This window comes from Salvelinus fontinalis, chromosome 10 (assembly GCF_029448725.1).
Source record: "Salvelinus fontinalis isolate EN_2023a chromosome 10, ASM2944872v1, whole genome shotgun sequence".
NCBI lineage: Eukaryota > Metazoa > Chordata > Actinopteri > Salmoniformes > Salmonidae > Salvelinus > Salvelinus fontinalis.
In genome coordinates, this window is record NC_074674.1 from 19,773,284 (window position 1) to 19,798,698 (window position 25,415).

Here is a 25,415-nt window from a genome sequence, read left to right on the forward strand (position 1 = left end):
CAGCCTGATGCTGCCACCACCATGCTTTACCGTAGGGATGATATTGGCCACCTGAAACCAAAAAGGGTTCTCCTATAGGGACAACCGAAGAAACATTTTGGAACACTTTTTGTCTAAGAGTGTAGGACTATGAGTGACACTGGCACAACATATAATACCAAGCCTTTCATGACACAAGCACACAGTAGCATAACCAAGTCACAGGTAAGCAACCTGTAATGATAAAGCAGGGTTCACAATCCCCAGCCACCATAAACGATCACATACAGCAAGTTTGACCATCCTAAGGTGCCTCTGGTTTGCCATAAATGTCATATGTCCTCATAGGGATGTTACTGCAGTTTCACAGACCAATGCGTGAGTCACTCCAGCATTAGAGTTAATTTTTCACATGCGAGTCCAGTTCAGGTGTCACATGGGCTGGCCAGTCATGGTCGGAAACAAAATAGGTACCTATGAGGACAATGCACGCCAGCAATTACCAGACAGCATTTTGGCTGTTAAATGGCCTCCTGACATATGGCAGTCCTGTTCCATGGCAACTCTGTCTCTAGTAACTGCCTGGGGGAGGACTGACGCCTACCAAGCACAGTTCTGGGAGATTCAGGATGGCATTGACATTGGAGAGGTGCAATTCCTATGACATGTGAAGGCCAAATAAGTTGATGGAATTTCTTGTCAATGAGTGTCAGGTTGTGTTGGTTCATTATAGTTAACACCTGCCTTATGTGCTTGCCATATGTGGTTGCATCCTCCCCATACACCATAACTGTCACCAATTCAACATATAAGGTTACGCCAGGGCAGACAGCCAGGATGATGGACATGACTGTCTTGAAGAAGCAATGTGCCAGCTCAACCCAAACAGGATAAGAATGCACTGGGACATCCCAATGTGCATCGCAAAGTCAGTGAGCCAGCAGAAGGTCATGTTGGATTCAGGTCGACATATTGAACGAGCAATGAATCAAAGCTCACTTCTAAACGACAAGGAGGTGACTTAAGAGCCCAATCCTGGAGGGGCAAGTTATACCACAGTGGGGGCAAGTTGTAAGGCTAGGGAGACGGTGTCAAAGTCCAGGGTTGGATTCTCTTTCCTTTTGTTGGAGCCTCCCAGTCGCCTCATTGATCCTCAAAGAGGCGTGTGACTTGGAAAACTTAGTGTTGCCAGGCCAAGCAGTCTGCTGCCTTTAAATGTATCCACACAAAGGTGTTTGAGTTTACATGGTGAGCAAATTGGATTCCTAACATAGTCGAAGTACACAAAAAAGAGTATTGAGTACAAGTCATAAGTATTGTACACAAATCTGGAAAATGGCTCATTTAAAACGTGTACATATACAGTACAGGTGATTAAACCACCATTTAATTGTAATATGGCAGCTATATTGGATTTTGGACGCCATATTGGATTTGGAGTCAAATTTAAGTAATTACAAGAGTATGGGCTAAACATTTAAAGAGGTTCGAGATAGAGGAAACTTTAACAGGGGAAAATGACCGTTTTCTGTGTCTGAGCCCACACCCCTTAGAGTAAATTACAATAGCCACAACATCAAAAAACGTGTTGCTTTATGCATTTTTTTTCTCCAGACAGGACCATACAACACTGAATGAGAGCAAATTAGACTTGGAAAGTTGTCTATTGAAAAGCTACCAAAAAGTTAAGTTAATTAAGAATAGTTTGTATTTCCGCCTATTGTATTGGTGTATTTACAGGTCTATATTTCCAAAATGCTTTAAGATATCCTAATGCTGTTAGGTTGTGTATGTAGGGCAGACAGTTGACTACTTGTATTCCAAATTTGAGAAATATCAGAGCTTGCAATATTGGGTTACATAAGCTTATGTGGCCTGTTTAAGTGAAGGGATGTGTCACAATATCTGTCAATTTAAACACTTTTGTAGTAACACATTTTTGTACGTCCATCCATTAAAAATAAAAAATGTAAGCAGTTCATTTTTGGCCACTAGCCTAGGATAGAAGGGGTTGAAGGGACCAGGGAGGGAGGGGTAGCGGGGAGGAGGGGGGACATTCTCAAACCACAAGTCAGCATGTCACCACATATTGTGCAATATGGATTTTATCTGGAATTCTTGGCTCTGATAAGTTCTGATGTGTCAAAAGTTAATCTGATGTGTATATGCACTTTGTAGGCTATATTCCAAAGATTGATTTCCCGTTTTATATAGACCACATTTTTAGTTTATTCCATCACACTTTTAGAAAACGTCACCTGCGCTGTGGGACTGGGACATTCGCCTCTGCTGCTCGGAGTGGTCCAGAAACGGGACGTGCAAGGCTACAGAGCGGCTATTCGGTAGAGCCAAGGAAGAACGCTACACAGCCACACCTGCAATAGCCCGCTGCTCTCACAAGAGACGCTTGTTTGACCAGCAGCAATAAGAAGAAGCAACTTCGAGATTTTTTTTCTTCTCATGTGTTCATTTCTTGTTGCTTAGCTAGTTACGTGGTTCCTCCCAGGTCGCGCCGAGCTGCGAGGTGCAATCATTCGCAACTGGACGGTGTCAAAATCACCTCGTCGCACAGCTGGAAAAGTTATACGGTAACAGCTACGTCTTATTAGACTTATTTTTCTCTACTGTTTCGAAGTGTAACATTTAGTGTAATAACATAGGCTATTATTATGGAATATTTGGTAACATTTTAGTGCTGGTAGCGTGTACAGATTTCGTATACTTCAGAAGAACAACTGTAACAAACTGAACTTTTTGAATAGGTGTTGTTTTTTATACCATAAAGACTGAAAAAGGTAAAATAGTTACTTCCACTTTGATTAGAAAATACCCAGGCTCACTTTCTAACATTGATTTATTGAGGTTGATTGAAATGACACAGAAATAAAGTTATTTCTAGTTATTGTCATTCCAATGATCTTAGAGTGACAGTACGTGTATGGTTAGTTCACACATATGCGTGGGGTACAAGTGTTGACGTCCGTCTCAGAGTGCCGTTCTCTCCCCATATCTCTCTCTAAGCCTGGGAGGAATGGACGCTGGCGGTGGGAAGGATGGTTGTTGACCAGTTAAATGCGTGGATAGAATAGTCAAGGGATGTTTATTAGAATTAAAGAAATATAGCTTCCTGCATTTTGGGAACAATCCCCATGATGCATGTTAGTGAGATGGAATGAGACAGGACTATCAAAACAACAACCAGAGTCGATATCTGATTGTTGTGTGGTTTTTAAACGAAAGTTTTGTGACTGAATACATGTTTCTGTTTTGCATATGAAGTTGCTCAATCACTGTCTATCTGTGGGGCTGGTTGATCCTACTGGAACAGCTATTTGTGGTCACATATTTGTGGTCAACCAGCAGTGGCTGGGGAGTTCAGTGAAATAGGGGAGCGAGCGTCAGGGCAATTTGTGTGTGTGTGTGTCCGGAGCCTGCTGCCCCAAAAAGAACATTCTGTCACTACAGAGAGTCGACAGGCATCCTTTCCAGCAGGGGACAGTGGGGGCCACAGACCTGTGTGTGTGTGTGTGTGTGTCAGATGGGGGGCCACAGAGACCCTGGGCAGAGTGGAGCTACTCAGTCTCACATCAGAGAAACGCACACAAAGAGAGAGACTGTTGGGCTAACAGCTACACACACACACACACATCGCCCTGATGCTCGCTCCCCTAATTCACTGGGCTCCCCAGCCACTCTGCTGGTTGACCACACACACACACACACACAGAGCCCACTTTAACGACATGTAGGAAACAGCTGGTTAGACGTGTGTGTGTGTGTGTGTGTGTGTGTGTGTGTGTGTGTGTGTGTGTGTGTGTGTGTGTGTGTGTGTGTGTGTGTGTGTGTGTGTGTGTGTGTGTGTGTGTGCGTGTGTGCGTGTGTGTATGTGTGCGCATGCATTCGTGCATGCGAGTGTGTGTGTGTTCCCCAGGATTTATTTTAGCATCAGCTGGTGGAAGGACAACTTTTCCAACATTTCCTTGGTGGACAATCAAAAACAGTAATCAAAGACCTTTTGTTGTCAAGCTGCAACATGTGTTTCTCAGCAGTGCTATAAAAGTAGACAACTGTCCCACTGATCCACTTCAAAATATGCATTATTTAGTAGTTACTTTATATAATGACTTCATCTGAACCCTCAGGGGGATTACATTAAATACATCCATTCATTAAAAGTAAGAGAAGTCCAATGTAATCCTTTTGTTATCAATAATCAGGCATCTCTGGCATCACATAACAACTTCAGTTCAACTTCAGTCAATCTTTTGATTGACAGTGTGATTCCAGTCTAGATATTGTATTTTAACAACGCCCTCTGGTGGAATAAAGCGGTTCAAACCAGATGGTAATCTCTGTTAGAGTTTAATGATGGTGGACAGTGGGACACACACTAACACTCCATTAGTGAGTAGTCAGAATGTGTCTTAAAGAATTAAGCCCTATCCTGTTCCCATTCTGTAGTGAGCCACGTTGAACCTTGAACTCTCCCCTCTGACCCTCTTCCTGGCAGTGTCCCCATGGGGGGTAGACTAGGGGGAGGTATGCAGACTGACCCCCGTCCCCCTACTTCAGAAGTGCCTTGCAGGGGAGGCCAAACTACATTAACTTCTTGGATGGGGTTCCCTTAAGTGTGGTGGTGGAGTGAACTATATTAACTTGTCTGTTTGAGGTTATGATAGATGGATCTGTGTAGGTAAGGTGAGGAGGACAGGGGTGAGGGTTAAGGATGGGGTGAGTGTTGGAATGATGGGTGTGGGCAGGGGTAAGGGGTAAGGTGAGGAGGACAGGGGTGAGGTGAGGAGGATACAAGTGAGGTTTAAAGGATGGGGTGAGTATATGACTGGAAGGAAGAGGGTAGAGGTCAGGGTTGGGGTCAGGACTGGTGAGAGTAAATGTGACACAAAGAGAGATGGAGAGGAGTGGTTGATGGCCTCTGCTCCCCGAGGAGCAATGTGCCTAAGTAGGGAAGTCAAATGGTGAGTGAATTTGAGCTTTTTGAAGCGCTCAAATGTCCATGGTCCAGTGTCTCTGGGGTCCACAGCTGCCCTTAGAGACGACTGTTGCATCAGAGGTGAAAGTGTTCGTCTTTATTGGTCTCTACTGGTCAAGTAATCACAGACCCAGTATATTCTAAACTGAAGGCTCTTTGTAGGATCCACGGGGATGTGAGAGTGGCGTCAAAACCTGCAGAGGCACTAATTAGGGTGTATGTGTGTGTGGGTGGACCTGTTTGAACCCACCATTCTCACCGTGGGGGGAAATATATTCATTATTGCAATAAGCTTCTGACTGCTCTGCTTGTGATGCTGCATGTTTAAAGGCTCAGTGTACTGAAAAATGTGATTTTTTAGTGTTTTATATTTCCACACTATAAGGTTGGAATAATACTGTGGAATTGTGAAAATGATGATAATGCCCTTTTAGTGTAAGAGCTGTTTGAAAAGACCACCTGAAATCTCAGCCTGTTGTGGTGGGATGGAGTTTTGGCCTGCCTGGTGACGTTCGTAAATAGGCCATTAAGAAAGAGATTGCCAAACCTCTCTGTCAATAACAGCTAGTTTTCCATTTCCCCTCCCCACTCAGACCACTCCCAGACAGTCCTAGCAAAATTCTATCTTGAGAAATAGTTTTTTCCTTAAGGCTATTTTTTTGGACAATTTTAATGGAAATATATTATAGTAAGGTTCTGTTACCCAGAAAGGATGTGTTATTGATATAAAAATAGCTGCAATGTGCATTTAAGTAACCAGCCCTGCATTCAAACAAATACCCCACCCAGGACTAAATACATAAATACTCCACCCAAGACTAAATAAGCCACCCAGCCCTAACCCACCAGTAACAGAGTCTGTGTTCCGCTTGAGCCGCCACATACTGTACATTTTTCCAGCATTTTCATTGTTAATCTATTAGTCACAGAAGGTTTCTCACCAGCTCTCCAGGACTGGTGAAACATCTACAGGATGTTACATCATAACGTTCATAACGAGTCCGGACAGACATGAACCTGAAAATACAGTATGTTCATTTTCCTACACACATGGACCTGAAATTACAGTATGTTCATTTTCCTACACACATGGACCTGAAAATACAGTATGTTCATTTTCCTACACACGTGAACCTGAAAATACAGTATGTTCATTTTCCTACACACATGGACCTGAAATTACAGTATGTTCATTTTCCTACACACATGGACCTGAAATTACAGTATGTTCATTTTCCTACACACATGGACCTGAAAATACAGTATGTTCATTTTCCTACACACGTGAACCTGAAAATACAGTATGTTCATTTTCCTACACACATGGACCTGAAATTACAGTATGTTCATTTTCCTACACACGTGAACCTGAAAATACAGTATGCTCATTTTCCTACACACATGAACCTTACATACATGAACTTAACCTTGTCCCCAGGCTAATTGCAAGCATATATAAAGCTGACAGAGAGAGAACCCGCTGGTGGAAGAGACCTTGTTCATTATCTTACATACAACCTCAAACATAACCTCGTCCCCTTGCTAAATCATTCTCTATCACACACAATCCTGACTATGTTCACTCTCTAACACAATCCTGACTATGTTTACTCTCTAACACAATCCTGACTATGTTTACTCTCTAACACAATCCTGACTATGTTTACTCTCTAACATAAACCTGACTATGTTTACTCTCTAACACAATCCTGACTATGTTCACTCTCTAACACAATCCTGACTATGTTTACTCTCTAACATAAACCTGACTATGTTCACTCTCTAACACAATCCTGACTATGTTTACTCTCTAACATAAACCTGACTATGTTCACTCTCTAACACAATCCTGACTATGTTCACTCTCTAACATAAACCTGACTATGTTCACTCTCTAACACAATCCTGACTATGTTCACTCTCTAACATAAACCTGACTATGTTCACTCTCTAACATAAACCTGACTATGTTCACTCTCTAACATAAACCTGACTATGTTCACTCTCTAACATAAACCTGACTATGTTCACTCTCTAACATAAACCTGACTATGTTCACTCTCTAACATAAACCTGACTATGTTTACTCTCTAACATAAACCTGACTATGTTCACTCTCTAACATAAACCTGACTATGTTCACTCTCTAACATAAACCTGACTATGTTTACTCTCTAACACAATCCTGACTATGTTTACTCTCTAACATAAACCTGACTATGTTCACTCTCTAACATAAACCTGACTATGTTCACTCTCTAACATAAACCTGACTATGTTCACTCTCTAACATAAACCTGACTATGTTCACTCTCTAACATAAACCTGACTATGTTCACTCTCTAACACAATCCTGACTATGTTCACTCTCTAACATAAACCTGACTATGTTCACTCTCTAACATAAACCTGACTATGTTCACTCTCTAACATAAACCTGACTATGTTCACTCTCTAACATAAACCTGACTATGTTCGCTCTCTAACATAAACCTGACTATGTTCGCTCTCTAACATAAACCTGACTATGTTCACTCTCTAACATAAACCTGACTATGTTCACTCTCTAACATAAACCTGACTATGTTCACTCTCTAACATAAACCTGACTATGTACACTCTCTAACATAAACCTGACTATGTTCACTCTCTAACATAAACCTGACTATGTTCACTCTCTAACATAAACCTGACTATGTTCGCTCTCTAACATAAACCTGACTATGTTCGCTCTCTAACATAAACCTGACTATGTTCACTCTCTAACATAAACCTGACTATGTTCACTCTCTAACATAAACCTGACTATGTTCACTCTCTAACATAAACCTGACTGTTCACTCTCTAACATAAACCTGACTATGTTCACTCTCTAACATAAACCTGACTATGTTCACTCTCTAACATAAACCTGACTATGTTCACTCTCTAACATAAACCTGACTATGTTCACTCTCTAACATAAACCTGAGTTTATTCATTCTCTAACCAGAGAGACGCATACTATGAGAGTCACATAAAGGCTCTTTGAGGTGGGGGGAAATGCCAGGCCACTGAGTGTGTGTGCAGTGTAGTTTAGACTAATGCCCAAGGACTACAAACACAAGGTCTGGTCTCGGGCTACAGAGTGAACAGTAGTCCACTCTTTAGGTCAGATAATGGATGAATGAAGGGAGGGACAGCCTTTCTAGTGTTCCAAGCCGTGCTTATAGGAAATAAAGTGTTACCTTATTAAGTTATGAAGTGAACCAACATATCTGGCAATACCTTATCTACGATATCTGCCCATATATAAGTAGTGGGAGTGAGCTGTATTAAAGACTTCAAGACATTTGTAGTATTGCACAGACACACATATCAGTGTCCAGAAACAATTGGCCTGTAGTAGATGTGTCTAGCCCCTCAGAATGCCTACCAAACCACAGGTTTTACTGTATGTAGGCTGCAATCTAATCTGAAGCGCATAGATTGGCTTGCTTAGTCAGCTGACCTCAGGCGAGACAGTGACACTATCCAGAGTGCAACTCATGTCTCCCTAACCCTCTACCCCCTAAACCGTGTCCTCCTGAACCATGTCCTCACCTCCTACTCTCTCAGATGGCCTGCAGAGTAGTCTCCCTCACCAGCCAAGTGTCTGAAGACAGTCCAGAGCCTAACCCCCCTCAACACTTTTTTAACCTTTTGTCCAATACCTTATCCTAAATCAGAAAGTCTAGCAGTAAGTGTGTGTATAAACGTGCACAGTCTGACGTAATTGTTGCAGAAATATAATAAACAAATCATATTTTTTCTCGAGATCAGAGATTGGCAACCGGCCCCACTTTTGAATGCCCGCGGATCAATTTACCAACAAAAAACAACACTATATACAGAGCCTTCAGAAAGCATTTACACTCCTTGACTTTCCCCACATTGTGTTATGTTATAGCCTGAATTTAAAAATAATTAAATTGCGATTTATTTATTTTGTCACAGGCCTATACACAATACCCCATAATGTCAAAGTGGAATTACGTTTTTCAAAATTGTACAAATGAATAAAAATGGAAAGCTGACATGTCTTGAGTCAATAAGTATACAACACCTTTGTTATGGCAAGCCTAAATAACTTGAGGAGTAAAAATGTGCTTCATAAGTCGCATAATACAGTTGAAGTCGGAAGTTCACATACACCTTAGCCAAATACATTTAAACTCAGTTTTTCACAATTCCTGACATTTCATCCTAGTACAAATGCCCTGTTTTAGGTCAGCTAGGACCACCACTTCATTTTAAGAATGTGAAAGGTCAGAATAATAGTAGAGAAAATCATTTATTTCAGCTTTTATTTCTTCATTCACATTCCCAGTGGGTCAGAAGTTTACATACACTCAATTAGTATTTGGTAGCATTGCCTTTAAATTGTTTAACTTGGGTCAAACGTTTCAGGTAGCCTTCCACAAGCTTCCCACAATAAGCATCTATTTTGTGAAGTGCACCAGTCCCTCCTGCAGCAAAGCACCCCCACAGCATGATGTTGCCACTCCCGTGCTTCACGGTTGGGATGGTGTTCTTCGCCTTGCAAGCGTCCCCCTTTATCCTCCAAACATAACGATGGTCATTATGGCCAAACAGTTCTATTTTTGTTTCATCAGACCAGAGGACATTTCTCCAAAAAGTACGCTCTTTGTACCCATGTGCAGTTGCAAACCGTAGTCTGGCTTTTTTTATGGCGGTTTTGGAGTAATGGCTTCTTCCTTGCTGAGCGGCATTTCAGGTTATGTCCATATGGGACTCGTTTTACTGTGGATATAGACACTTTTGTACCTGTTTCCTCCTGCATCTTCACAAGGTTCTTTGCTGTTGTTCTGGGATTGATTTGTACTTTTCGCACCAAAGTCCATTCATATCTAGGAGACAAAATGCGTCTCCTTCCTGAGTGGTATGATGGCTGCGTGGTCCCATGGTGTTAATACTTGCGTACTATTGTTTGTACAGATGAATGTGGTACCTTCAGGTGTTTGGAAATTGCTCCCAAGGATGAACCAGACTTCTGGAGGTCTACAATTTTGTTTCTGAGGTCTTGGCTGATTTCTTTTGATTTTCCCATGATGTCAAGCAAAGAGGCACTGAGTTTGAAGGTCTTGAAATACATCCACATGTAAACCTCCAATTGACTCAAATGATGTCAATTAGCCTATCAGAAGCTTCTAAAGCCATGACATCATTTTCTGTAATTTTCCAAGCTGTTTAAAGGCACAGTCAACTTAGTGTATGTCAACTTCTGACCCACTGGAATTGTGATACAGTGAATTTAATTTGAAATAATCTGTCCGTAAACAATTGTTGCAAAAATTACTTGTGTCATGCACAAAGTAGATGCCTTGCAAAGGGCAGCTATTGGTAGATGGGTTAAAATGTAAAAAGCAGACATTGAATATCCCTTTGAGCATGGTGAAGTTATTAATTAAACTTTGGAAGGTGTACCAATACACCCTCTAACTACAAAGATACGGGTGTCCTTTCTAATTAATTTGCCAGAAAGGAAGGAAACCGCTCAGGGATTTCACCATGAGGCCAATGGTGACTTTAAAACAGTTACAGAGTTTAATGACTGTGATAGAAAATTGAGGATGGATCAACAACATTGTAGTTACTCCACAATACTAACCTAATTGACAAAGTAAAAAGAAGGAAGCCTGTACAGAATAAAAATATATGCATCCTGTTTGCAATAATGCACTAAAGTAAAATGTGGCAAAGAAATGAACTTTATGTCCTGAATGCAAAGCGTTATGTTTGGGGCAAATCTAACACAACACATCACTGTGTACCACTCTTCATATTTTCTAGCGTGGTGGTGGCTGCATTATGTTATGGGTATGCTTGTCATCGGCAGCGACTAGGGAGTTTTTTAGTATTAAAAGAAATGGAATAGAGCTAAGCACAGGCAAAATCCTTGAGGGAAACATGCTTCAATCTGCTTTCCAACAGACACTGCTTTCCACCAGACATTGGGAGACAAATTCCCCTTTCAACAGGACAATAACCTAAAAAACATGTACAATTATACACTGGAGATACTTACCAAGACTACATTTAATGTTCCTGAGTCGCCTAGTTATAGTTTGATTTCAATCGGCTTGAAAATCTATGGCAAGACTTGAAAGTGGCTGTCTAGCAATGATCAACAATCAACTTGAATAAGCTAGAAGAATTTAAAAAAGAATAATGTGCAAATATTGTACAATCCAGGTGTGCAAAGCTCTTAGGGACTAATCCAGAAAGACTCACAGCTGTAATCGCTACCAAAGGTAATTCTAACATGTATTGACTCGGGGGTGTGAATACTTATATAAATTATATATTTCTGTTAGAGGTCGACCGATTAATCGGAATGGCCGATTAATTAGGGCCAATTTCAACTTTTCATAACAATCGGGAATCGGTATTTTTGGACACCAATTTGGCCGATATTTAACTAGGCAAGTCAGTTAAGAACACATTCTTATTTTCAATGGCGGCCTAGGAACGGTGGGTTAATTGCCTTGTTCGGGGGCAGAACGACAGATGTTTACATTGTCAGCTCGGGGATTCGTTTTTGCAACCTTCCTGTTACTAGTCCAACGCTCTAACCACCTGCCTTACATTGCACTCCACGAGGAGCCTGCGTGGCAGGCTGACTACCTGTTACGCGAGGGCAGCAAGTAGCTAAGGTAAGTTGCTAGCTAGCATTAAACTTATAAAAAACAATCAATCTTCACATAATCACTAGTTAACTACACATGGTTGATGATATTACTCGTTTATCTAGCGTGTCCTGCGTTGCATATAATCGATGCGGTGCCTGTTAATTTCTCATCGAATCACAGCCTACTTCGCAAAACGGGTGATGATTTAGAACTGTCGTTGCACCAAACCTAACCATAAATATCAATGCCTTTCTTTAAAATCAATACACAAGTATATATTTTTAAACCTGCATATTTACATAATATTGCCTGCTAACATTAATTTCTTATAATTAGGGAAATTGTGTCACTTCTCTTGCGTTCTATGCAAGCAGTCAGGGTATATGCAGCAGTTTGGGCCGCCTGGCTCGTTGCGAACTGTGTGAAGTCCATTTATTCCTAACAATGACCGTAATTAATTTGCCAGAATTGTACATAATTATGACATAACATTGAAGGTTGTACAATGTAACAGCAATATTTAGACTTAGGGATGCCACCCGTTAGATAAAATACGGAACGGTTCCGTATTTCACTGAAAGAATAAACGTGTTTTCGAAATGATAGTTTCTGGATTCGACCATATTAATGACCAAAGGCTCGTATTTCTGTGTGTTATTATGTTATAATTAAGTCTATGATTTGATATTTGATAGAGCAGTCTGACTGAGCGATGGTAGGCAGCAGCAGGCTCGTAAGCATTCATTCAAACAGCACTTTCGTGCGTTTGCCAGCAGCTCTTCGCAATGCTTCAAGCATTGAGCTGTTTATGACTTCAAGCCTATCAACTCCCGAGATTAGGCTGGTGTAACCGATGTGAAATGGCTAGCTAGTTAGCGGGGTGCGCGCTAATAGCGTTTCAATCGGTGACATCACTTGCTCTGAGACTTGGAGTAGTTGTTCCCCTTGCTCTGCAAGGGCTGCGGCTTTTGTGGAGCGATGGGTAACGATGCTTCGAGGGTGGCTGTTGTCGATGTGTTCCTGGTTCTAGCCCAGGTAGAGGCGAGGAGAGGGACGGAAGCTATACTGTTACACTGGCAATACTAAAGTGCCTATAAGAACATCCAATAGTCAAAGGTATATGAAATACAAATGGTATAGAGAGAAATAGTCCTATAATTCCTATAATAACTACAACCTAAAACTTCCTACCAGGAATATTGAAGACTCATGTTAAAAGGAACCACCAGCTTTCATATGTTCTCATGTTCTGAGCAAGGAACTTAAACGTTAGCTTTTTTACATGGCACATATTGCACTTTAACTTTCTTCTCCAATACTTTGTTTTTGCATTATTTAAACCAAATTGAACATGTTTCATTATTTATTTGAGGCTAAATTGATTTTATTGATGTATTATATTAAGTTAAAATAAGTGTTCATTCAGTATTGTTGTAATTGTCATTATTAAAAATAATTAGAAAAAAATCGGTATCGTTCTTTTTTGGACCTCCAATAATCGGTATCGGCGTTGAAAAATCATAATCGGTCGACCTCTAATTTCTGTATTTAATTTTCATTCAATTTGCAAACATTTCGAAAAACATGTGTTCTGTTTGTCATTATGGGGTATTGTGTGTAGAGGGGTTAATTTAATATGTTTTGAATCAGGCTGTAAAAACAAAATGTGGAATAAGTCAAGGGGTATTACAACTTTGATGGCACTGTATATCTATGCACTATATATTTATATACAGTGCCTTCGGAAAGTATTCAGACTCCTTGGTTTTTCACTACAGCCTAATTCTAAATGTTATTAAATAGTTTTTTCCCCTCATCAATCTACACACCTACCCCATAATGACAAAGCAAGAACAGGTTTTTAGAAATGTTTGCTAATTTATTGCAAAATCAAAACTGAAATATCACATTTACATAAGTATTCAGACCCTTTACTCAATACTTTGTTGAAGCACCTTTGCCAGCGATTACAGTATTGAGTCTTCTTGGATATGACACTACAAGCTTGGCATACCTGTATTTGGGGAGTTTTTCCCATTCTTCTCTGCAGATCCTTTCAAGCTCTGTCAAGTTGGATGGGGAGCGTTGCTGCACAGCAATTTTCAGGTTTCTCCAGAGATGTTCGATCGGGATCAAGTCTGGGCTCTGGCTGGGCCACTCAAGGACATTCAAAGACTTGTCCCAAAGCCACTCCTGCGTTGTCTTGGCTGTGTGCTTAGGGTCGTTGTCCTGCTGGAAGGTGAACCTTTGCCCAAGTCTGAGGTCCTGAGCGCTCTGTAGCAGGTTTTCATCATGGATCTCTCTGTACTGTGCTCCATTCATCTTTACCTCGATCCTAACTAGTCTCCCAGTCCCTGCCACTGAAAACATCCCCACAGCATGATGCTTCCACCACCAGTATTCACCGTAGGGATGGTGCCATGTTTCCTCCAGACATGACGCTTGGCATTCAGGCCAAAGAGTTCAATATTGATTTCATCAGACCAGAGAATCTTCTTTCTCATGGTCTGAGAATATTTAGGTGCCTTTTGGCAAACTCCAAGCGGGCTGTCATGTGCCTTTTACTGAGGAGTGGCTTCTGTCTGGACACTCTACCATAAAGGCCTGATTGGTGGAGTGCCACAGAGATGGTTGTCCTCGTGGAAGGTTCTCCCATCTCCACAGAGGAACTCTTGAGCTCTGTCAGTGACCATCGTGTTCTTGGTTACTTTCCTGACCAAGGCCATTCTCTATCGATTGCTCAGTTTGGCCGGGTGGACAGCTCTAGGAAGAGTCTTGGTGGTTCCAAACTTCCATTTAAGAATGATGGAGACAACGCTGTTCTTGGGGACCTTCAATGCTGCTGATATTTTTTGGTACCCTTCCCCAGATTTGTGCCTCGACACAATCCTGTCTTAGAGCTCTACAGACAATTCCTTCGACCTCATGGCTTGGTTTTTGCTGTCATGCACTGTCAACTGTGGCACCTTATATAGACAGGTGTATGCCTTTCCAAATCCTGTCCAATCAAATGAATTTACCACAGTGTGGATTCCAATCAAGTTGTAGAAACATCTCAAGGATTATCAACAGAAACGGGATGCACCTGAGCTCAACTTTGGTCCACATAGCAAAGGGTCTGAATACTTATGTAAATAAGGTATTTCTGTTTTGTTTTGTTCATACATTTCCAAAGTAAGTTTTTGCTTATATGGGTATTGTGTGTAGATTGCTGAATATTTGTTATTTATTTAATAGATTTTATAATAAGGCTGTAATGTAACAAAATGTGAAAAGATTCAAGGGGTCTGAATACTTTCCGAAGGCACTGTATATATATATATATATATATATATATATAGTTATACATTCACTGGGCAGTTTAATAGTGGAATGAGTGGAATGGTATCAAATACACTGAAACACATGGTTTCCATGTGTTTGATGCCATTCCATTCGCTCCGTTCCAGCCATTATGATGAGCAGTCGTCCCCTCAGCAGCCTTCTTCTTGTTTTTAGCTGAGAGGAGTGGAACCCAGTGGGTTTGTCTGCTGCAATAGCCCATCCGGGACAAGGATCGATGAGTTGTGCGCTCGAGATGCCGTTCTGCACACCGCTGTTGCACTCCGCCTGTTAGCTTGCGCGATTATTACCATTCTCCCTCGACCTATCTCATCAACGAGCTGTTTTCAGCCACAGGACTGACTGGAGGTTTTTGTTTTTTGCACCATTCACTGTCATGCAAGAAAACCCAGGAGGGCGTTCGTTTCCGAGATAATGCATCCGGCGCGTCTGGCACTGATGATCAAAATGTAGCTACGGGCCCCTTAAAGGCTATGGCCGGCTCTGACTGCATGTGTGTGTATGGATGTTGGTATGCAGACCCGCGAGCCACTGAGGCCCTCATGATGAGTTCCGATTTTTTATAGCACCCACCCCCATCGAAGTTCCCTGCTCTAGATGAATGTCTGGGTGTGTCTGTTAAATATGCATGAAATGGAACCCGTGCATTTACTTCCTATAAAGTTTTTCTTCCCCCTCTCCGTCCCTCCACACTCACCGCCAAGAGCTCCCCTGGGCTGCTGTGGGGCTGCTACGTGTAAACATATGGAATATGATGATTAGTTGTGACAGGTGATTGTTAGGGGAGTTGAGTAACTGAGTGTTATAATACTCTGCATGGTCGCTAGGGGAGATGGAATATAGCATTACAGCTCCACAGTGTGTGTGTGTTTGTATGTGTGTGTGCGTGCGTGTGTGCGTGCGTGCGTGTGTCCTGATGTGTAGCCAGAGAGTGCAGGACGAGGACACCTGGGCTGTTATAGGTTCAGACAGATAGTTTCAGCTTCATAGTTATTGTGAGTTCACATAGCAGAACCCCTTGGACAGACACAAAGTAAGTGTTTCCAAACACTCTGTTGGGGGACAACTCTACTCACACAGCTGAAGCTAATAAATGTACAATGAGCAGCTGCATAGTGTGCAAGAGCAGGGCTGGAACGAAAGCCCACAGGGCACACCCAGTATTTGTATTTGTCCTCCAGTAGCACTCGATGAGGATGGTAGCCATCCCTGCAGTAGGTGAAGGTAGTTCTGAAGTCTTTTTGGCTTCATCCTCTCTCATTTTTCCTTACTTCCTCGGTCTTTCTCTATCCTCCCCTCCTCTCTCTCTCTCTCTCTCTCTCTGTATCTTGTCTTTCGTCATTCTCTGGCGTTTCTCTCTAGATCTATAGTATGGCTCTTCTCCTTATCAGTTGATGATGTCACGAGACTAAGGAATACACTCTTAGAGAGAAAAAGGTGCTGTCTAGAACCTTGAAAGGATCTTCGGCTGTCCCCATAAGAGAACCCTTTGAAGAACCCTTTATGGTTGCAGGGAGAACCCTTTTGGTTCCATGTAGAACAGTGGGGGCTGCTGAGGGGAGAAAGGCTCATAATAATGTCTGGAAACGAGCGAATGGAACGGCATCAAACAAATGGAAAATCATGTGTTTGATGTAGTTTATACCATTCCACCTATTCCTCTCCAACCATTACCACAAGCCTGTCCTCCCCAATTAAGGTGCCACCAACCTCCTGTGATATAGAACCCTTTCTACAAAGGGTTCTACATGGAACACAAATGGGTTCTACCTGAAACCCTAAAGGGTTTCCTATGGGGACAGCCGAAGAACCATTTTGGAACCCTTTTTTCTAACACGAAATCCAGACCGGCTCCGCGCGTGCTCCATCGTGCGCTATCGTGCATACATTTATTTTGTCCCCCTACACCAAACACGATCACGACACGCAGGTTAAAATATCAAAACAAACTCTGAACCAATGACATGAATTTGGGGACAGGTCGAAAAGCATTAAACATGCATGGCAATTTAGCTAGTTAGCTTGCACTTGCCAGCTAATTTGTCATATTTAGCTAGCTTGCTGTTGCTAATTTGTCCTGGGATATAAACATTGAGTTGTTATTTTACCTGAAATGCACAAGGTCTTCTACTCCGACAATTAATCCACACATAAAACGGCCAACCGAATCGTTTCTAGTCATCTCTCCTCCTTCCAGGCCTTTTCATCTCTGAACTTATATGGTGATTGGCATCTACACTTCTACCACGACAACCGGCAAAACATTTGGTCTTTCAATCACCCACGTGGGTATAACCAATGAGGAAATGGCACGTGGGTACCTGCTTCTATAAACCAATGAGGAGATGGGAGAGGCAGGACTTGTGGCGCGATCTGCGTCAGAAATAGAAAGGAGTTCTATTTTAGCCCTTGGCATCGCAGACACTCGTTGGCGCGCGCGAGCAGTGTGGGTGCAATAATTGAATAACATGGATTTCTAGATTTATTTTGCGACGCTCGCACACGCAACGTGTCCGGTCAGCATGTAAGAGTGTAGGGTCTTTGCTGACTCTCTAGCCCCATTTATACCTGGTGCTAACATGCATCCTTAGTTCTGATCTTGTCCACATTCTGATTGTGCCCACATTTTCAGACAGGTTTTGATGATTAAAAGACACATTGTGATCTGATTGTGAACAGATCTTCCTGATCACCTCCGGAAGTAGTCAGGCATTCATTGTGTCTGAATATCTTACAAGTGTAAACGGATCTCGACAGTGAAACCATAAATCAGGGATGGGCAACTTTGATGAGGGTGGGGGCCACAAAAAATCTGAACTAATCATGAGGGATCACTGTTGCTCACTGGTCTGTGAACGCACATCCATACCCACACATGCAGTCATAGCTGGCCCTAGCCTTTTGGGAGCCCTAAGCGCAATTTTTCCTGCAATTTGTCCTGCAATTCCTGCAATTTCCTGCAGTTCTACACATTTCGCCATAAGGAGGAGAGAAATGTTTGAAGTTTTTAATACTGTATGTTATCTGAGGGAGAGTGACTAACAAAATCAGCGAGGGACCCCAGCCTGTAATTCAACCATGATTACTACACATTTAGATAGCTGGCTCTATAAATGTTAGATGCAATTTTGCTGCAATTCTACTCATTTTGCCATGGGGCGGAGAGAAATGTTTTTAATATGATAGCTGAGTGTGAAATAAATAAATAATAGATGTTATTTTGAAAGATTAGCTGTCAAATAATTTCCATACAGAGAATCCGGTCCCACTGCAGACACAGTGGATGTGAGACACATTTTGATACCATGTGTAGACATATTTCTTTCTTTGTGTGTGTGTGTGTGTGTGCGTGCGTGCGTGCGTGCGTGCGTGCGTGCGTGCGTCCATCACTCCTCACAGAGGCATGATGACTCATCAAAAAAAAATCAGCTCAGTGATGAACTGCAGTATCCCAGTCTCACAGTCACAGTCCATCAGGATGTCACTATAGCTGGTTGCTGTTGGGACGTGCCTGTCATTCTGCAGCCCTGGTTTAGTCTTGGTGCTGCTCGGGCAGACTCCCAAGGAGTATGTGCACTGGGGAAGATTCCACAGAGTGTTTAACTGTAGCCAGAGAGCCTGTTTTATGCTTGGGCTAGGGAGAGGATTTGTGACGGTTAATTGTCCTCTCGGATACGTGTGTTTGGTCGTAAATAAGGCCGGCTCTAGTCATTGGTCACTGGGTATGTCATGGTCACCCTCTTTTCTCCTCCAACCAATGGAATGTAGCCAAGGTTGTAAGGAGCTCTGAAAGTGGACACATAGTGATATTTTGATGACGGTCATAAATGACAAGTACTGGAGGACAATCCGTCAGTCAGTGCCCAGTCATAATGGTATGTCACCGACTGGCTATCTGGTTACCCACCATCAACCAGACATGTTGTGTCCCTCTCAGTGGCCGAGGCCACGTATGAAAACATGCTAGCACGTATACACACAAACACTGGGAGTGGTTGTGTTGTCCTGTTCCCCGGAGAGAGCCTGATATGTGTTAGCTACGGCAGGGACAAGGGTACGGGGTTCTCAGATAATGTGAAAATACAGACATCAGACATCACTGCAGCTGGGGAATTCCTCAAGACCCCACAGATCAAGGGGCACTTAATAGAAATACATATTCCCTCCCTTCCAACACAGTGTCTTCTTCATTAGCTTAGCATATACCCCTGTAGTGGTCTGGTAAGTATATATTGTGGCAGTCCTGTAAAATACACTTAAATAATATGATACACTTTGCCTTTTGAAAGTCCACTATCTTGAAAACTTGACTGCTGACATGCAACATTTTGGGACTGTGTCAACAATGGACATATGAAAAGAATTCCAAAATAGAATTCCCCAGTGGTGGAAAAGTACCCAACTATCATACTTGAGTTGATGTAAAGATACCTTATTAGAAAATGGCTCAAGTAAAAGTAAAAGTCACCCAGTAAAATTCTACTTGAGTTAAAAATATAAAAGTATTTGGTTTAAAATATAGTTAAGTATCAAAAGTAAAAGTATAAATCATTTCAAATTCCTTATATTAAGCAAACCAGATGACACTATTTTTTATTTTTTATTACTTACGGAAAGCCACGGGCACACTCCAACATTTAGACATAGTTTACAAACGTAGCATGTGTGTTTAGTGAGTCCGCCAGCTCAGAGGCAGTAGGGATGACCAGGGATGTTCAGTTGAAAAGTGCATGAATTTGACTATTTTCCTGTACTGCTAAGCATTCAAAATGTAACAAGTACTTTTGGGTGTCAACAAATGTATGGAGTAAAAAGTACAACATGTCCTTAAGGAATGTAGCGAAGTAAAAGTTGTCAAAAATTTCAATTGTAAAGTAAAGTACAGATATCCCAAAAAACGACTTAAGTAGTACTTTAAAGTATTTTTTCTTATGTACTTTACACCACTGATTTTCCCTTTAAGTTTGATTTTATTTGATTCAAAGACAATAACTAATGGATTAAATGCATGTAGTGTTTCCCAACGTGCTCAAAGCTCTGACTGGACATAGTTGTTCAGTTGCTAATTATATTATTCTATTTATGAATTATTTATTTATTATTATAATTTAGAAATAAGAGAAGAAAAAATATCTAAATAGTTTTCCAAATCAGATAAAAAAGTAAGAAAAGGGTCTTTTTCCTCCTAAATTTAGATTTGTGTATGAAAATTTTTCCTAATAAAATAAAGAGATTTATGACATAGACACGTTCAATTGTGGAATCAGTGTGGTAAAATAATATGTCAAACTTAGATATTTCAATTGTTGTATGCATTTTGTTGCCAAGATCAGTCCAGAACACTTCACTCTGTAAACAATGACAGAATAAGTGTTCAATAGATTCCGTTTCTAGTTCACAAAAACTGCATTCACTGGTAACATCAGGTATATATTTAGAAATCAAGCTATTACACGGATAGAATCTATGGATAATCTTAAAGGAGATCTCCTTTACTTTATTGGTCACCATAAATTTGTGTGGCGTGAGCCAAGCACGACGCCAGTTTACATCAAACGATGAAGCCCAATAAAATATCGCAGAGGAAATAGACTTCCTAGACCAACAGGGTTTGTGATGGCGGTCTAAATGTCTTAGACTTCACTCTCTTCAATCAGATATCAAAGGTCAACTGGGTTAAAAAAGGTACATAAAAAATCCTCATAGTTTCCGGAATATTATACCTCATTTTGTTTTTCAGAAGCTCGGAGTGCTTCATTTTTTTACTACAATGTCCGTATATTGTGGGTAAACTTCCTGTGAAATTGCCGGCTTTTCACAAGCAGGCTTTAATGTGCTGGGCTTTGCTGTATAAACACAACTTTTCACCTCATAAATGTTTTATATGGACTAATGGGTCGATATTACATAGAAACAAGCTGTTATTTTACCGTAACTGGTTCTCGAAAAACATTGTCATTGTCAGCCAATTAGTTAGTATTAGTAGGAATCTATTTACCAGGAAAGAATTTATGGAAAGATACAACTTTGAGGTTTCAAGCAAGGAATAAGACACTGTTATAAAATCTGTCCCTAGTGGGATAAAATCTTTACATCAGAATAATGCATATTTTGGAATATCTCCTATTGTAAGCGATATCCAGGTGAATGGCATAGGTTTACCTGATAAGAAAATCAACAATCGTTTATTCAGGGGATTATGTTATTGTCTTTTCATTATAATCCACTCAGTGAAAAACAGAAAGGACAGAAACAATGACTCCCCAAATCATATTATTGCTGGTGCTGTGGGTTGCCAGACACAAAGCCAAAGCATGGACCCAGGGGCCAATGGGGAGATGGAGGCTGGAGAGAGCCAAAACCAGGGGCCCATGAGGTGGGAGACCTCACAGTGTTTCTTGGACATATTTGTCTTGGAGCCCCCCACTCAGTCTGCTTTAAGTTTGTGCTGGAAAGTGTTTGTGCAAATCCTCCACCGATGCACCCTAACTGTGTGTATGTGTCCAAAAGTTAACCCAAAAGCTTTAGTCATCTCATATCCAGTATCCTGAGTGCCTTGTGAAAGAGCTTGGCACATGTTCATTCATCAATATGGGAAAGGGGTCAACGCTTTAAAGGGATAGTTACTTTGAGGTGATTTGTGCCCAGAGTGTGGATTGTGGTCTTCCTTGGCCCAGCTACTTTCAGGCAAGGGAACACACCAGTCATTTGGTCATTGGGTGAACTATCCCTTTAAATGCTAAATTCTCGTAAAGATGACAGTGTAAACCCCATTCTCTATTGCATTAACCATTAGTGTGTGATTGTCATGTAGAGGTTAATAGACATGTTCCCAGAACTGTGTTCCCAAATTAGGAATGGAAATACAAAGTGAGGGCGCCAGCTGGTTTTCACTGTGATAGCCTGATTGCAATGTCTTAGCCAGCCAGCCTCTGTGTGTGTGTGTGTGTGTGTGTGTGTGTGTGTGTGTGTGTGTGTGTGTGTGTGTGTGTGTGTGTGTGTGTGTGTGTGTGTGTGTGTGTGTGTGTGTGTGTGTGTGTGTGTGTGTGTGTGTGTGTGTGTGTGTGTGTGTGTGTGTGACCGCCTGATTTGAGTGTTTCAGTAAGAACCCACCCAGCACTTAGATTACTGTGACATCATCTGTATACTTTACATTTGATCTTGGCAATGAGCACCTTAAGTGTGTGTGTGTGTGTGTTTGTGTGCGTGTCTCTGTCTTGCTCTTGCTCTCTGTCTCACCATCAGCTTTTCTTTGATATGGTATCCCCATCATTCGTCTAACTGTTGAGACATACACTCCAACTCAAGAAAAATCTCTCTCTCTCTTTTTGTCTCGTTCTCTCTCTGTGTTTACTCTCTGGACTGATTCACAGTGTGTTGCCCGTAGCTCCAATCACTTGCTTGGTGTTGTAACTGAACATGATCAGCAACTGGGAGTTGTCCTGTGTTGTTGAATCGATGCCAGGGACAGACTGACAGACATTTAAAAAAATATACACAGTACCAGTCAAAAGTTTGGACACAACTTTATTTTTTACATTGTAGAATAATAGTGAAGACATCAAAACGCCCTCAGACTAACCATCAGGCAAAGCGTCAATACAGGATTAAGATTGAATCCTACTACACCGGCTCTGATGCTAGTTGGATGTTGCAGGGCTTGAAAACTATTGCGGACTGAAAAGGGAAACCCAGCCGCAAGCTGCCCAGTGACACGAGCCTACCAGACGAGCTAAATGCCTTTTATGCTCGCTTCGAAGCAAGCAAAATTGAAACATGCATGAGAGCACCAGCTGTTCCCGACGACTGTGTGATAACGCTCTCGGTAGCAGATGTGAGCAAGACCTTTAAACAGGTCAACATTCACAAAGCCGCGGGGACAGACGGATTACCAGGACGTGTACTCAAAGCATGCGTGGACCAACTGTCAAGTTTCTTCACTGATATTTTCAACCTCTCCCTGACTGAGTCTGTAATACCTACATGTTTCAAGCAGACCACCATAGTCCCTGTGCCCAAGGAAGTGAAGGTAACCTGCCTAAATGATTACCGCCCCGTAGCACTCACTTCGGTAGCCATGAAGTGCTTTGAAAGGCTGGCCATGGCTCACATCAACAGCATCATCCTGGATACCCTAGACCCACTCCAATTCACATACCGCCTCAACAGATCCACAGATGACACAATCTCAATCGCACTCCACACTGCACTTTCCCACCTGGACAAAAGGAACACCTATGTGAGAATGCTGTTCATTGACTACAGCTCAGCGTTCAACACCATAGTGCCCACAAAGCTCATCACTAAGCTAAAGACCCTGGTACTGAATCCCGCCCTCTGCAACTGGATCCTGGACTTCCTGATGGGCTGTCCCCCATGTGGTAAGGGTAGACATCAACACATGGTAAGGGTAGACAACAACACGGGGGCCCCTCAGGGGTGCATGCTTAGTCCCCTCCTGTACTCCCTGTTCACCCACGACTGTGTGGCTAAACACGACTCCAACACCATCATTAAGTTTGGTGATGACACAACAGTGGTAGGCCTGATCACCGACAATGATGAGACAGCCTATAGGGAGAAGGTCAGAGAACTGGCAGTGTGTTGCAAGGACAACAACTTCTCCCTCAATGTGAGCAAGACAAAGGAGCTGATCATGGACTACAGGAAAAGGCGGGCCGAACAGGCCCCCATTAACGTCAACGGGGCTGTAGTGGAGCGGGTCGAGAGTTTTAAGTTCCTTGGTGTCCACATCACCAACAAACTATGGTCCAAAAACACCAAGACAATCGTGGAGAGGGTACGACAACACCTCTCAGGAGACTGAAAAGATGTGTTATGGGTCCCCAGATCCTCAAAAAGTTCTACAGCTGTACCATTGAGAGCATACTGACCGGTTGCATCAACAACTGGTATGGCAACTGCTCGGTATCTCACCGTAAGGCACTAGAGAGGGTAGTTCGTACGGCACAGTACATCACTGGGGCAAAGCTTCCTGCCATCCAAGACCTATATACTAGGCGGTGTCAGAGGAAAGCCCCAAAAAATGTTTAAGACTCCAGTCACCCGTCATAGACTGTTCTCTCTGCTACCACATGGCAAGCGGTACCGGAGCACCAAGTCTCGGACCAAAAGGATCCTAAACAGCTTCTTCCCCCAAACCATTAGGCTACTGAACAATTAATCAAATGGACACCCTGACTATTTACATTGACACCCCATCTCCCCCCATTTGTTTTTACACTGCTGCTACTCACTGTTTATTATCTATGCATAGTCACTTTACCCCCTACTTACATTAAAAAATTACCTTGACTAACCCCGCATTGACTCGGTACCGATACCCCCTGTATATAGCCTTGTTATTGATATTTAACTGTGTAACTTTTTATTATTTTTTACTTTAGTTTATTTGGTAAATATTTTATTAACTCTTTCTTGAACTGCATTGCTGGTTAAGGGCTTGTAAGTAAACATTTCACGGTAAGGTCTACACATTTTGATTTGATTTGATTAGAAAACTATGAAATAACACATATTGAATCATACAGTACCCCAAAAAGTGTTAAACAAATCAAAATATATTTTCTATTAAGAATCTTCAAAGTAACTACCCTTTGCCTTGACGACAGCTTTGCACACTTTTGGCATTCTCTCAACCAGCTTCATGAGGAATGCAAGAAAAACCCTTGATTGAGTAGGTGTGTCCAAACTTTTGACTGGTACTGTATATATATATATATATATATGCTCCACCTTTATCTATACAGGTACGTCAATTAAGACCAAATTCTTCTTTACAATAACGACCTGTCCCCCACATCCTTCTCGTATTCCACTACAGCTGCATCTGTACCCTGTCAGTCCTTTCTTCAATACAAACATAACATCATGGTCTTAGTTGTCAGTAGTTCCATCAGAGATACTTAGACTCTTCATAAGATAATTCACAACACAGCTCCATCATCACAGCATCACAGCTGATGAGCATCCACACACACACACAGTTTGTTTTACCATCCTTGTGGAGACCAAAACATTCATAAAAAAAACATTTTCCATAACCTCTAACTCTAAGCCTAACTCTAAACCCCTAACCCTAAAACTAAACCAAACCTTCTGGTCCCCACAAGGATAGTGAAACCAAACCAAACCAAACCACACACGCACACACACACCTGGCCCGTAAAAAACTCCTGCCTGTTTACTCTCCACACAGATGGGCCAATGGAATGTCTTTACCGGTGACATCAGGTATTGTGACAAACACACATGCCGTGTGTGTGTATATGTGTGAGTGTTTGAGTTCCCAAGGTTATAGGCTGTGATTTGGAACACAGGCGAATGCAAGCACATAAACACCTGTTCCCTTTGAGGACTATGTGTGTTTAATCTACAGTAGCTGCATTAAAGGCTGGTCAATGTAGCGTGTC

The 25,415-nt window shown here is 41.9% G+C and overlaps 1 protein-coding gene across 1 annotated transcript in view; it reads left to right on the forward strand.

The window, feature by feature from the left end:
- The first annotated feature begins 2,237 nt into the window (after positions 1–2,237).
- The window catches only part of hapln1b (hyaluronan and proteoglycan link protein 1b), a 34,819-nt gene continuing 11,641 nt past the window's right edge, over positions 2,238–25,415 (forward strand). Inside the window, exon 1 of the mRNA XM_055936023.1 lies at positions 2,238–2,567. The gene's annotated coding sequence lies outside the window, so the exon portion shown is untranslated. The remainder of the gene's footprint in view (positions 2,568–25,415) is intronic.